General features: G+C 38.0%; 1 protein-coding gene across 12 annotated transcripts in view; it reads left to right on the top strand.

Moving 5' to 3' along the window:
- NRXN1 (neurexin 1) overlaps nucleotides 1-14,137 on the top strand; it is a 730,370-nt gene that overhangs the window by 68,216 nt on the left and 648,017 nt on the right. The gene's annotated exons all lie outside the window — the stretch shown is intronic.

Here is a 14,137-nt window from a genome sequence, read left to right as displayed (position 1 = left end):
ATAAAGGTGATTTGCCTGTGATAGTATCAACATTTTCTGTGTTGCTTTTATTTCATCTTATAAAATACTGGTTTGGACAAACAGCCTTGACCTGATGTATAATATGCAGCTTGGTGAAGCAATAACTATACACTAGAGATGGCACTAAGCTCATTTTAACTACAACATAAACCCAGATCTTGAAAGCATTGTGGTAACTTCCATTACACTAAAAGCTATTGATTAGAAATGCTTCCCTGGCAGAAAAAGGGGACTCATGAACTCATTATGTTCCAATGATTCACCATGAGATCTCAATGGGAGTTGCACACGCCAAGTAGCAGCACAGCAGATAAACCATGAAAATCAAGGAGCAATCTAGGTCTTATCCGAGCTGTATAAAATAATGAAAAGATTTCTATCCGTCTGAATGGGTTCTAAAGAAGATCCTATTGCGTGTAGTAAGAACTATTCCTGCCCAGTTTTTCTATTCCAGTTGGTATTTACTAGAATTTTGATTGGTTTGATTATTTAAATTGTACACTTCTCATCAGACTACTTGTTACTGAAGATAGAAAAAGCATGTAATGTGGGACATTACGTAAAGGACATGTCCTTTTTCTGTAATTTGATTGTAGTGTTTCTTAGGATACATCTTTTACATGTCTTTTCAATGCATGCAGATATCATTGACAGAAGATGCAAGAAAGTCATAGCAGCAAAGTTGTTTAAAGTTCATGGCAATGCCCTAACCAGAAGGTGGTGCATTTTAAAAATTTGACCCACAACAGACAATGGTGATACCTCACTAATATTGCAGACTATTTAAAAAATGATAGTTGTCAGTCATGAATGTTAAGACATTCATTCAAAAAGAAGGAAAACATTTGAGACCTTGATATTCTAAACTACTTTTAGAGACGCGTGACTTTTTGGGGAGTGAAAGTTGGATTGTTTTAGTGGAAGTAAAATGATTGTTTTAGTGGAAGTAAAATGAGGTGGTTGTTCTACATGCATTACAAGCATGTTTTGGGAAATGTGCTTTGAATTTTTTCCTTTTTCTAAGAAGCAAATGATTTACAAGCGTTAGATGTTCTAGATGTTCTTCATAACAAACACTCAGGGAAGAAGTATGCATTTCTTAAAGCAAAAAGGCATTTGCTATAAGCTGCAAAAAGCAGAATGAAAAAATGGATCTAGCACATTTTAACTTGTTATATAAAGAGGCTTTGCAAATGAAAATAATTTGAGTTATGTTGTTAGTGGCTTTTTACATCTTATAATTTTGTTTTGAAACAAACAATGATTACAGAACTGCAGTTCCTTGAAATATCTTCTTTAACCAAAAAAACCCCAAGAAATTCAGAATCCTATTCATTGATACTACTTTTTTCAAGTTTATAAGCATCTTCATATGCATTATTCTTTGTTTTGTTGACTTGTAAGGAGATTTCTCCTGAAGTTCAGTGTTATCTATTTCTGTCCCTTGGCTTGATACGATGTTTTGGAGAAGTTCGGTGTTGGTGATTTTTTTTTCCTATGTTCATTGTGAAGATGGCTTCTGTTTCGGTTTCTGTATATATTAATAGCTGGACCATAGCGTCATTTATTGTTCACAATGTTGGCTGTATTCATTACATTTATACACATTTAACATTGCATAAGGTATTATTACATAAATGAATGTGCATATGCTTATGTAGTCTATGTATTTAGTATATACTCATAACAATTCCACCTTGTTCAAATATGAGTTTCTCTCTTAGCAGGTGGTTAGTTGCTCAGGTTACTTCTTTATTCTGAAAATGTGATTGAGAAAAAAAATATGCAAGAAATGTTTGTGGTTTGTTTGGGAGTTTTGTTAACTTGATTAAGTGCATAGGTTATGTGATACACTATCCTTACTTTCATGATTATAATTCTGTGAATTTCTTAATGGCATAAATACTCTGCTGGGGAGAAATTTTAATTATCATTTAGATGTAAGAGTGTAGGAGTTTTTCCACTTTGGGAAACTCAAAATTATTCCTCCTCTTAATGAATAAAACCTAGGAAGCAGGTGATTTGTGTGCTCATTTCAATAATAGGCCAGTAATCAAACAAGATTTCTGTTATCCACTAGGATTTACCTTGCAGTGAAGGATTTCCCTTGTAGGACAGTTTACTTAGTCCACTTATTTTTAAAATTTTGTTTTAATAATGTAAAAAATATCATTTCATATCATGCTTAGGATGTAACCTCGAAAGAATGGTATCCAAGAAATACATGCAGAACGCATTTTAATAAATATATTTTTTCGTATTACTCAACCAATATTATTTATGTCTCCTCAGATATTTTCTGCTATAGGTCTACATTTATATATTCTCCCTGATTTCCTTCTAAATTTCTGTTTGACTCAGTGCCGTGAAAGGTCATTACAACATTCCCCACTGTCCCCTTAATATGTACTACAAGGCAATACACCACAGAGACAACTTTTTATGAGGAAGTATTATAATTGGTTCTGATAAAGTTTTAACCCAGAAATAGTTCTTCACTAAAAGATCCTATTTTGATTTTTCTTGACACTAACATCTTTGCCATTCTAACAAATTTGCCAGCTATAGAAGCACTGACAATAGAAAAGATGCTTTACCACTTTTTCATCTTCAACGTGCTGCAATGCTGATGTGTTGTGATACATGAATTACAGCATAACTATACAAAAAATAATCTCCACATGGGCTATACTGAAGGTAATGTAGGTTTGAAAAAAATATGTAAAATTATTAAAGATTAGCATCAGAATATATATCCAAGTAATTTCTTTCAGAAAGGACCAAAGGTAATAAGGAAGACTTCAAGAACTATCCAAGATGACATTATAGTGGGTGTCTGCTGTAGTCCACCTGACCAGGAAGAACAAGTGGATGAGGCCTTCTACAGACAGATAGGAGGAGCTTCACATTTGCAGGCCCTGGTGCTCATGGGGGACTTCAACCACCCTGATGTCTGCTGGAGGGACAACTTAGCAGGATATAAGCAATCCCGGAGGCTCCTGGAGTGAATTGATGAGAATGTCCTCCTCCGAATGACAGCAGAGCCAACAAGGAGAGGCAGTCTGCTGGACCTCATACCAACAAGGAAGGGCTTGCTGGGGATGTGAAGATCAAGGCAGCCGTGGCTGCAGTGATCATGGTGGAGTTCAGGATGATGAGAGCATGGAGGAAGGTGAGAAACAAGCTCACACTTGCTTTCAGGAGAGCTGACTCTGACCTTTTCAAAGATCTGCTTAGAAGAGTCCCATGGGTTAAGGCCCTGGAGAGAAAAGAGTCCAAGAAAGCCAGTTAATATTTATGGATCACCTCCTCCAAGCACAAGAGACTTCCATCCCAATGAATACGAAGTCAGGCAAAAATGCCAGGGGGCCTGTGTGGATGAACAAAGAGCTGCTAGTCACACCCAAACACATAAAGGAAGCACACAAAGGTGGAAACAAGGACAGCTAACCTGAAAACAATACCAAAACATTGTCCTAGCATCCAGGAATGGTTAGGAAAGCTAAAGCTCAGCTGGAATTTATTCTGTCCAGGGATGTCAAAGACAACAAGAAGGGCTACTATAAGTACGTTACTGACAAAAGACAGACCAGGGAAAATGTGGACCCATTGTCAACAAGATGAGGGACCTGGTAACACAGGACATAGAAAAGGTCCTTATTTCCTTCTTTGTTTCAGCCTTTACTGGCAAAACTAGCCTTTAGGATTCCCAGGTCCCAGAGACAAAGGGGAAAGGCTGGAGCAAGGAATATATGCCCTTGGTGGAAAAGAATCAGGTCAGGGAAAAGCTAAGCAAACTGGGAATATGTAAGTCCCTGGGGCCTGATGGGATGCACCCACAAATGCCCAGGGAGCTTTCAGATGTCATTGAGAGGCCACTCTTGATAATCTTTAATCAATCATGACAGATGGGAGAAGTATCCAAAGACTGGAAGAATGGAAATTCACCCCCATCTTCAAGAAGGAGGAGAAGGAGGACCAGGGAACTACAGTCCAATCAGACTCCCTGTGATCCCTGGGAACATGATGGAGCAGCTAATCCTGGAAAACATCTCTAGGCACATAAGGAATAGTCAGCATGGCTTCACCATGGTTAAGTCATACTTGACCAACTAGTAAAACTTCTGTGATGAATTGACTCTCCTGGTAGATGAGAGCAGAGCACTGAATGTTGTCTACCTGGACTTCAGAAAGGCCTTTGACTCTGTCTCCCATAAGATCCTCATAGACAAGCTGCTGTTGTACGGGCTGGATGAGCAGACAGTGAGGTGGCTGGAAAACTGTCTGAATGGCCCAGCCCCGGGAGTGATGATCAGTGGCAGAAAGTCTACTTGGAGGCCAGTGACTAGCTCTGTACCCCAGGGATGAATACTGGGTCTGATCCTGCTTGACATCTTCATTAATGATCTGGATGATGGGCCAGAGTTTACCCTCAGTAAGGAGAAGAACCCTCAAACTGTGAGGAGTGGCTGGTACACCAGAAGGTCATGCTGCCATCCAAAGGGACCTTGGCAGGCTGGAGAAATGGACTGACACTAACCTCATGAAATTCAACAAGTGCTAAAGACCTGCCCCTGGGGAAGAACAACTCCCTGCACCCATATATGCTGGGGGACACTCATCTTGGAAGCAGCTTTGCAGAAAAGGACCAAAGAGTCCTGGGGGATACCAAGTTGACCATGAGCCAGCAACATGCCCTTGGGGCAAAGGAATCTAATGGTATCCTGGGCTGCACTTGGCAAAGCATTGCCAGCAGGTCAGATACTTCCCTTCTACTCAGTGCTGGTGAGGCCACAGCTGGAGCACTGTGTCCAGTTCTGGGCTCCTTAGTGCAAGAGAAACATGGACATACTGGAGAGAGTCCAACCAGGGGCCAAAGATGATGAAGGGACTAAAGCATCTCTCCTATGAGAGTCCCACCTAAGAAATCTGGGACTGTTTAGCCTGAAAAAGAGGAGGCTCAGGGCGGGTCATGTTAATGTATATAAATACCTGAAGGGAGGGTGCATAGAGGATGGAGCCAGGCTCTTTTCAGTGGTGCTCAGTGACAGCACCAGAGGTAATGGGAACAAACTGAAACACAGGAGGTGCTGTCTGAACATCAGGAAACACATTTTTGCTGTGAGGGTGACGAAGCGCTGGCACAACTTGCCCGGAGAGGTTGTGGAGTCTCCAGTGTTGGAGATACTCAAAAGCCGTCTGGACACAGTCCTGGACGGTCAGCTCTAGGTGGCCCAGCTTGAGCTGGGAGGTTGGACCAAATGTCCTTCAGAGGTCTTTTCTACCCAAACCATTCTGTGATTCTGTGGTATTGATTAAACTGTTAGAAAGGGAAGAACTAGCTCTTAGTTTGCGTTCATTTTATAGATGTCCCTAAAATGTAACTGTCTTGAAACACCTACTACCGCTAGAAATTTTAATTGTGCAGTTCTGAGATAGGAACAGTCATAGATGAAAAATTAATGTAGCTAGCCATCATATATATACCATCAGGGTTTTGCAAAAGCACATCAGGTACAGTATCTCCTTGCCAGGAGCCACCTTTTTCACCTGTTCTAAACTAAGGCCTGTGAGTTTTTTACATCACTTAGTAGCTTTATAAAAGTTACAATATATATTCTTATGCCGATAACTGTTTAACCAATCCATGTCAAGAATTGTTGTAAAGCATCTGTTTCCCGATTGCAGTGTGTGCAAGTGCTCTGCACACGTGGGAGCTCAATCCAGGCATGCACACTGCTACAACAAAATATACAGTTGCTCAGTCCCTGTAGAATCTATGGAGGAAACAAGAAGGTGTGTCAATTCTTACTTTAGCTAAGGTTGACCAGAATTTAAGGGAAGAAATGTTGATTTTTTTTAAATTGTAAATTTTCTTGTAATTAGTTTTGTTGTCATTATCTATAACCACTAATTAATCAGAATAACATTCAGCATTAGCGTTGAAATTACTGTAGACTGGTAAAGGAGAAAATTAAGTTCAGTTCTTTAAAAAAAAAAAAAGATAGCTATTTTGTTCTCTCGCAGTCACAGATAGCTATGATTAAATTTTAATTTGATGTCAAATGAAACACTTGGTTACACCATGCTGAATTTCAGAGCACAGCTCTACACAGTTCAGAGGAATTTCCCATTTAAATGAACAGAAAGTTTGTTCTGTACCATCCTAAAGGCTTCCAAAGGAAGGTTAAGCTCAGTTCACATCCACAAAATGAATTGCAGTAGTAGCCAAGAAAATTTTATGGTGATTAGCTAAATAATTATACAATAAAGTGATTTTGAATATTGCTACTCTATTTTTGTGCACAGTGTGTCTTCTATAATTTTAGCTGCTAACTTTCAAGAACACTTGATACCAAATTGTCTTCAGCCACCTGTGTTAAAGTCACAGCATCAACGACAGCACACCAACATTCCTCTTTTTTGTAGAAAACCAGCACATGAATACAGAAATATGGCTAGCTTTGCATGCAGCCCTGTTAATTTTGGTGTTGTACTAGTCTGGGGAGGCACAAATATCCAGGTGCAGTCAGGGCCTGAGTGAATATCTCAGATGAGCAGAATGTGCAGTCATGTGTCATCACCCTGTAAGCATTACAAAGGAGAAATATTATATTTACACAGTAGAGATTGTGAAAGTGTAGATAGATGCCAGTTCAGTATGCGATAAAGAAACAGTAGAAAAGTTTTAGAAAGGATTGCCTAAAAACAATATCCTTCTCATGGACAAAAGATGTGACCTCTGCTCCTTTGAGTCTCCTGCTCGTGTTATCCGCTGGATCATCACCTCTGTAAAGCTGCCATCCAGTTGGAAAATTACTTCTGCCGTTCAACCACTGTGTAGCATTTTTACTCACTGTCATTTCAGCTAATCCTATTGTATTAATGGCTCTAACGGACCAGTTTTGCTGAAAGGATGGTTGGACAGTGATTTGATTTCTTCTGCTAGTAATCGAGGCCTGATTTTTCAGCCTCTTTTATAGATAAAATTGAATATACAAAGCACAGTGCAACAAAGAATCAGATTTCGGCTAGTTTCTACTCTCATGTGCACCAAAACAAGCACAAATAATTCTGAAAAATCTTAATTCCTCATTTCACAACTGTTTCTTAAAGAAGTTGTTGAAATAAGTTATTTTATAAATTTTTCAAATTCATTTCAGTGCAGGTATTTTTCAAATAGAAATACCTGTGTCACCTTGCATCACTTTTATAGAACATAATCTGTTCTTGCCATTACTGTCTGCCAGCCAGAGTAGTTAATTCTGTATGAAAGGTTTTGATGGGAATATCCTGAAAATATATTTTCATGCATGTTGCCAGCAGGGACAAACAGGAGAAAATACAAAAAAATAATAGTGCTAGGAAGAAAAGAGGAGTTACAGTCATGTAACGTGGACCATATACAGTCAGTTCTTAATTATAGTTAATCTATCCATTCTCTGTGATAGCAAATAAGACCTCTAGTGATTACAAGGAAAGAGGTCTGAAAGCACAAATCAAAGAGTAGTGTGCAAATCTCAGAAATTTTAAAAGGAAATGGAATGTTTCCAATCCAGAGAAATAGTCCCAGAGGCTAAATGGAAAAAGAGCAGCAGTTCTTAAAAAGGATATGGTAAAATACATAGATTTACACTGTGTTTCATTTTCTGCTTATACATGGAAATTAAAACACTGAGGAGAGACCGTGTTTCTTTGACTTGTCTTCACTTAGACAAATTATTTGTTTCTTCTTTCATTATCTTTATTATTAATATTAATAAATTTAGTTATTAAAAAACACTTTGATTCCACCTTTCTTCCCTGGTTGTGGTTACTGCAGCTGTGACACAGGTGCAAGAACACTTGTCCCAGTGACCGATGCAAATTTCTGTAAAACATTGACATATTGCAAGCAGGTCTGAAGTTTAGCACATCTGAGACTAGCCAGACCCATTTTGGAGAAAAAAAATTAAATTTAAGAAGGTGACAAAATAAGGCCAAAGTGAAGTTTCTTGGGATTGTAATATAATTAAAAAGCAGTTATTTTTATATCTACATCATGATCTCTCCCCTGAGTCACTCCAAGTTTATTTAGAAATACGGTAAAAATTACTAAAAGAAGAGGACAAGCAAATTTCAAAAAATGTCAGTTCTAGGAAGCAGTTGCGAAAAAGGAGATATAAGAATCAAAGATGTGCTTATTTGTTGACTGCTGTAGCTCCAAAGTTGGTTCAGATGTGTAATATCTAAAAATGTGTAACAGTAAAATAATCATGGTTTAATAGCATTAAGCTAAAGCAATGTTGAATAATTTCATGTTTGATACACTTGTGATGATAAACAATAGAAAAGTGATAAAGCTGTATATGAATCAAACGGCACAGAAGAACTGTTGCCTCAGAAAGAGTATTGATTTAATTATGTCTTGATTTTGATTCTGTTTGTCATCTGCAGACAACTGCAGAGCGTACTGGAAAATATTACAGGGTGTAGAAGTAAATTGGGGGTGTGGGTATTTTCCCACTGGAAATAATAGTAATGATTTACCTGAATGATTCTTTTTCACCCATTATATTTGAATTCTTCATGGGAAACAGAATTTCTAAGTGAGCTCTTTGTGCAAATGGTGCAGAGATTGGTTCTGAGAAAACAATTTGTTTGAACATATTTGTGTTTAACAGGGTGTCAAAGTCTTTGCTGCTTTTTATGCTTGGTTTCTGTTCGGATTTGACTGGAGAAAATTTATAGATTCCTACAAGTTATGGCCAGAATGTACAGCTATGGAAATATTAACCTGCCCTCCTAAATGGCAAAATGCAGGATTTCTTCCAGTGATTCCTACAGTGCAGCCCACAAGCAACGATGGATATACAGTTTCTGTTAGAAAAGGCTCTGTCTTAAGACTTTAGGGAAGAATTTCCCATATTCCCAATGCTTATTTTTGTTGGAAAATTTCATCTTATTTTCAGTTTGAAATTTTCTGACTCTCGATCCCAGCATTTGTCTGGTTGAAAGGATTTCCAGGTATCAAGAATCATTCTCCCGACATTGATAGTTACAAACTGGGTTCAAGACACCTCTTAATCTTTTCTTTGATATATTCAATAGATTGAGCATCTTAAGGCTTTCAGTGTAAGACATGATTGCTGAGTTTTCTCAGGTTTTTAATGCCATGAATGATTGTGGGAAAAGGTGGGGTTTTTTTTCTGAAACCTCTTTCATTTTTCACTTCCTTTTAAGTATATGAGCACTGGAGCTAAACACAGTAATGGTTTTAGTTACACCACAAAAAGTAATGCCATTTTCTATTTCTGTTCATTATGTCTTTGCCTGTGCATTCAAGACATGCACTGCCCCTCTTAGTTGCTGCTTCACACCAGGAGATCATCTACAGTAGCTTAACTAAAATGATCTTGTCATTATTCCATTCTCAATGCACTTGGGATATATAGCACTGTATAGAAAAGGTGGCCTCACCTAGAGTAAACTCGTGGTTGTTAGTGGAATTTACAGAGGTGTACTGCATTTGGGCTGATGACTGTCTTGTACAAAACTCACAGAAAGGTCTAATTGTGCCCTAATGATTCTCATTTGGCAGAAAGCCTGGTTCTCTTTTTTGGTCAAGATGCGTCATCTGTGCCCCTGGCAGTATCACACTGTCCTCCTGAGGCTCGTACAGGGCATTCCAGAAGAGAAGGGATCTTCACAGAGTAGTAGACAGAAAATGGAGCTAGAACAGAACCAAATTCCTGTTATTCTGAAATCTCTTCCTTCCACCAAAAAATTGGATAGAGTCCTTGTTATATTATATATCTACCTGCTGACGGGAAAGCCCTCAGCATGGGCCCACCCAAAGCTCTGTGGAGTCTGGGAGAGGCTGTATATTGACTTCAGACCTGAGAAACGTGGAAATGTAGGAACTCCTGGGCCCTGTACCCTGGATTCTGGTGGATTTTCAGATTTTGCAGATGAATCCCAAATTTTGTTCTACGAAGCCCAGCTGTAGGAAATGCTGCTTCCCTATTTACTCAATATTCAAGCAGAAGGCTGCAACAGAATCAGAGTTCTGTACTAAGTATCTTTAGAATACATTTCTGATTATTCAAAATTACAGTCAATAATTACAATCAATATTTACAGTGGGTTTCAAAAGTACATTTCAAAAAAATTCAAATAATCCTAATGAAATTTGTCAGATACACAGCACTTGATAAGACCAATGCTAATAGTTGCAGATTTTTAATGAATTGCTTTAGTTCATCATTATTGAGACTATGACTGTTCATGCTTCATAACATACTTTATAACATACTTGATTTTTTCATATCTTTTCCAAATATTTTCTTTTGAACCACATGTTAAAAAAAAAACAGCTTCTCTAACAAACAATTTGAGAACCCAATGGGACAGGCTAAATAACACTAACCGAGAGACGCTGGGTACGTTCCCATAGAAAAAGCTGTCTCTTAAATGACATTTTCTAGTATAGGATTTTAAATTAGATAAATTTATAGAGACATATACCTATGCATTACTCTTTCGGAAAACAAACTTAAAATATAGTATCTTAAATTTCTACTCATCATTTTTAAGGGCAGACACCTGCATAAAGATAAGCTTTATTTCAGGCTACTTCCCTACTATTTGTACTACTGAATATCTTACGAAATTCCAGGAACTATGTCTGTGGTATATTATACCCTTCATTGTTGCCAAATATGATTTTGAACTATAATTTTGATGAGGGGAAAACCCATATAAAAATGCCAACTCTAATATGCTATTTCTTATTATGTTATATCTAGAATGTTATTTCTATAACTTCAAAAGACTAATGTACTGTTTTGTCTGTTTATCATGAAAATACTGTTCTTATATAATTGTCAAAACAAATATTGTGCTGTGTGGCTAAGGTGTAAATAATCTAGCAGACAAAAAGTGTGTAATAGCAGAAATAACCACAAAACAAATAAACAGTCACTTAGTTTTAAAACAAATCAAGGTTTCCATGAAGCATCACTGGATATTAAAATGATTCTTGAATTAATAAAAACATCATGTAAAAAATTATTCACATTTTTATATCACTGAATCATGGTAATATGCTAAAATAATTAGAATTGGTTGGGCTTTTGCTGCAAAAAATGTGGAGCAGATTCTGCTCTCAGCTCAGTAAGGGCAGTCTGAGACAATTCTTCTGAAGATATTAAGCCAGATTCACAGCCTGTGTAAGTTGTGTAGTTCTACTGATTTCAACCATGACATGCTGTCAACTGAGTATTTGCCTCGGTACTGAGAGCAGAATTTGGCCAAAGGAATTGGGTTGTAAACACAAAAACCAGCAGTGCAATCATTGTGGAGGCAGGGAGATGGGGGGGGGGGGGGGGGGGGGGGGAAGGGGGGGAAGGTCTAGGAAATAAACATTTGCAGTGGATGAAGACCTGTCTAGTTCTTCAAGCGAGTAGCTTCGTACAATGTGAAAACAGAACTTTTCACATCTACTAGAAGTCAGAGCGCTGAAGAGAAAATTATCTGTCTGGGCAGTCATCCAGTTGCCAGTGGAGGCTGTAAGGCCCTTCTCCTCTGCTCTTGTGTTGACAGTCCCTTTTAGCTCCTGGTCTTGTACCTGGGCTGTGCATCGGTGAAGATCATTGGTATGATCAGCTGGTGTAGAAAAGGCAGAGCCATTCTTTGCCAACGCCTACAGCAGTGAGGAGATGGCACTTTGTGTCTTGAAAGATTCTGGTTCCACTGATGCCAGCAGACCTACTCAGTAGCCTATTGGCTATGTCCTTCAGGGTGGATGGATCAAAATGTGGCTAAATTCAGACTATAGGTGGCTAAATCATCAGCAACGACAGAAATGTGTAATAAGGGTTTACTGTCCTCCAGGTATATAAATCTTACACCAGTGCAATTGTAATGACGTAAATAGTTACCCCTGATATGAATGAGGAAAATTTTGTTCCCTCCAAATTGCAAAATTAAGGTGTTGATAGTATACAAGGTTTTCAATGAGTTCCCTCCTATTTTTTGGCTTTGGGGTTTTTTTGTTGGTTTTTTTTTGTTGTTGTTTTTTTTCAGTGGCTGGAGTAAGCAAAATTAATAAAAAGCAAAGTTAGAATTTGGGTCTTCTGGCATCTCGGTCTGTGATTAGAAGAACAGACTATGCCAAGAAAATGGCAATCAGGGAAGTCAAGCAAAGTATTAGTGATACAGAAATATATCAACCATCACAAAAAACCACCTTAAATAAATAATAATGCTGAATGCTAATCTAACATTAAAACCTTGTAATGTACCATGAACAAGCTGAACTAATTTTTTTCTTCAATTGCAAAACTGTTTAAGGTGGTTTAACTTACCATGACAAAAACATGTGGAGGAATAAAATTTTCATTGCTGTTTGCTAGAGCATAGGGGTTTGGCTATATACACTGTTTTATTCACAGAACCGGAATGCAGCACTTTCAATTTTATTTAATTCAAAATATTTTGACAGTTTAACTTACTATCACTTAAAAGTTTAATCAATCAGACATTTAGGGGAAGCTGCTCAGCTAGCATAAATCTTTATGCTTGACAGTCATTAAAAAAGACATACCAATCGCTGCTATGAACAGGGGCCATGATACAGAACAAAGTACGTTAAACCCTGTAATAAGATGAGTTTAACCATCTGACACTGCCTGTGATGTTTTCAGAACTCTTCCTTTGACTCCATCATGAACAACAGAACTGGCCTTTCAGCAAGTTCATACGTTGGGTTTAAGTACTCATGTCAAGCTAAGTGGAGCCACCAGACAGAATGTCATTGCAGTATTGGTATGGCACCATACCAGCACCCTGGGAACCAGGGCTAGATGAAGGAGCCTGAAGTTATACTACAGTTGAAATAACTGATATATTTTTCATTAAGTTTGGGGGATTTTGTACTTGAAAAAAAGAAATTACTATATGCAGTTAAAGGAAGAAGACTCTTCCAGAAGAGTTTAGCTGTAAGTAGCTATTTCTAATAGCCCAAATATCACTGTAATTTACACTGCGTATAGAATATATCTTCATCTTGTGAGAACGTAATATCTTTACTGTGTGAAATCTAGTGTTTTTCATTTTCTCAGTGAACTTTTTTTCGATTTGTTGGTCTTCATGTATTTACTCACAACAGGCATACTGCTTTTCATATTTTTTTTCTTTTCAGCCTCTTTCCTAAATGCATGAACCAGTATGTACCCTTTGCACTATCATAACAAACTAAAATTTAAGGCAGTGAGATTTTAGAAGTCTAAATTTGGAGTGTGTGCATGGAAAAGGTGATTTATAATATCTTAAGCCAAATAACTTTCTCTGCTCTGACCTGTGAGTATTAGAACTAAAACCTGAGACTTAAACCCTTAGTATTCATTGTTTATTATAGCTATTATTTTAAAAGTGGTAAATTTTTCAAATTATGTATTGGAATACTGTCTAGTTATGATGAGATTTTTCAGGGGTTTGTGCCATTGATTTGTAAATGCTTTTCATTATGAAAAGTGACACATTCTGGCAGGAAATGCATAGAAGGTATCATTGAGCCCAGTTCTGTGTAACTCATTATATTGACTCTTTGTTTACAATATATCCAAATTACTTTAGATCGCATTTCTTAACAGTCACATGAAAAGGTATTTTTGTATAGGAAGACTCCATGAGGTATCACCTGTAATGACAGAACTGGGCTTCAATTTGCAATTGCTTCTGAGTGCTTGCTCCCCAGGAAGAGCTGGTGGAGAAGGCACCAACTGCAGGAAGAGATCTCCTAAGCAGCCAGGCTGCCGCCTTATCACCCATCCCCGTTTCTTTGTTGGTTTCACACAGTCCATCTCCTTGACTTCCGTGTTGTTTTTCCTTTGTTATTTTACCTTTCCCATTTTCTCTCTCCCCTGAGACATCATCTTTGTACTCACTCCTATCCTCTCCTCAGTCAAAATCATAATGGGCAACAGAGGCATATTCCCTCAAAAGCACCGACCCAGCAGAGGAGCTGAGGACTATAGGGACTAGCATGAGTACTAGGATGCTGAGCCTGTTTAAATTCTGTCCACTTCATTAGCTGAGGCTCAGTTCCTAGTCCTCTTTCGCTCTGTAGGCTTTG

The sequence above is a fragment of the Falco punctatus genome (assembly GCF_963210335.1).
Source record: "Falco punctatus genome assembly, chromosome: 12".
NCBI lineage: Eukaryota > Metazoa > Chordata > Aves > Falconiformes > Falconidae > Falco > Falco punctatus.
Note: the sequence above shows the minus strand (reverse complement) of the source record. Positions and strands in the feature narration are given on the sequence as shown.